The sequence below is a fragment of the Pongo abelii genome, chromosome 20 (assembly GCF_028885655.2).
Source record: "Pongo abelii isolate AG06213 chromosome 20, NHGRI_mPonAbe1-v2.0_pri, whole genome shotgun sequence".
NCBI lineage: Eukaryota > Metazoa > Chordata > Mammalia > Primates > Hominidae > Pongo > Pongo abelii.
In genome coordinates, this window is record NC_072005.2 from 46,112,133 (window position 1) to 46,113,006 (window position 874).

Here is an 874-nt window from a genome sequence, read left to right on the forward strand (position 1 = left end):
CTGGACTGCTGCAGTGGCATCCACCCCAGCCCTCCCAGCCATTCCTTCTCCTCACAGAAGCCAGAGCGATGATCCTAAATGAAACTCAGCTCAGCATATCCCAGCTCCAAATCCTCCTGATCCAGCACTCCCGGGTCACTGTGCACATTCTTCCTCCGTGATCACAACACCCCCGGCCACCTAGCCCCTGCCCACCTACCTCTGCCTCATGCTGGACGCAGGGCCCGCCCTCACTCACAGCCACCAGGCCTTCTTCCTGTTCCTTGTCTCACCTCAGCACCTCTGCCCCTGGCTGTCCCTCTGCCTGAAAGCTCTCCTCCTGATCTTCAAGAAGCCACATTCCCAGCTTGGCCTCCGTGTCACCCCTTCTGAAAGGCCTTCCTATCTGCAACCCCTGAAGCGGCCCTGGCCACTTTCTCCCACTCCTCGGATTCCTTGGCCAGCACCACCGCTTTACCTACACCCCATCCCTGGAGAGGCCCTGCTCACTGCCTGCTACCAGCTCCTAGGACAGGCCTGGCTCAGGGACGCTGTGCAACAGGGAGAGGTGAGCGACCAAACCAGTGGAAACTCATGGTCTCACAAACGGAGCCCATCATTTGGAAAGGCGCCAACAGGCAGGTGAAATCCATGTGGGGAGGGGATAGAGTGACAAAACCACTATGGCTTATTGGGGGCAGGGGCGGCCTAACTGAATGGTGACTATAGCCATTACTCCCCTTGACTCAGGGCTTGCAGCAGGGACATGGACCATGCGTGTGCAGGAAGCCTGACCTTCAGAGACACAGCCCAGTCCTTTGCCACCATCCCCAGCCTGCACTGCGCATAGTGTGAAACAGTCCTGCAACTCACCCTGAAGGAGGGGGGGAAAAGA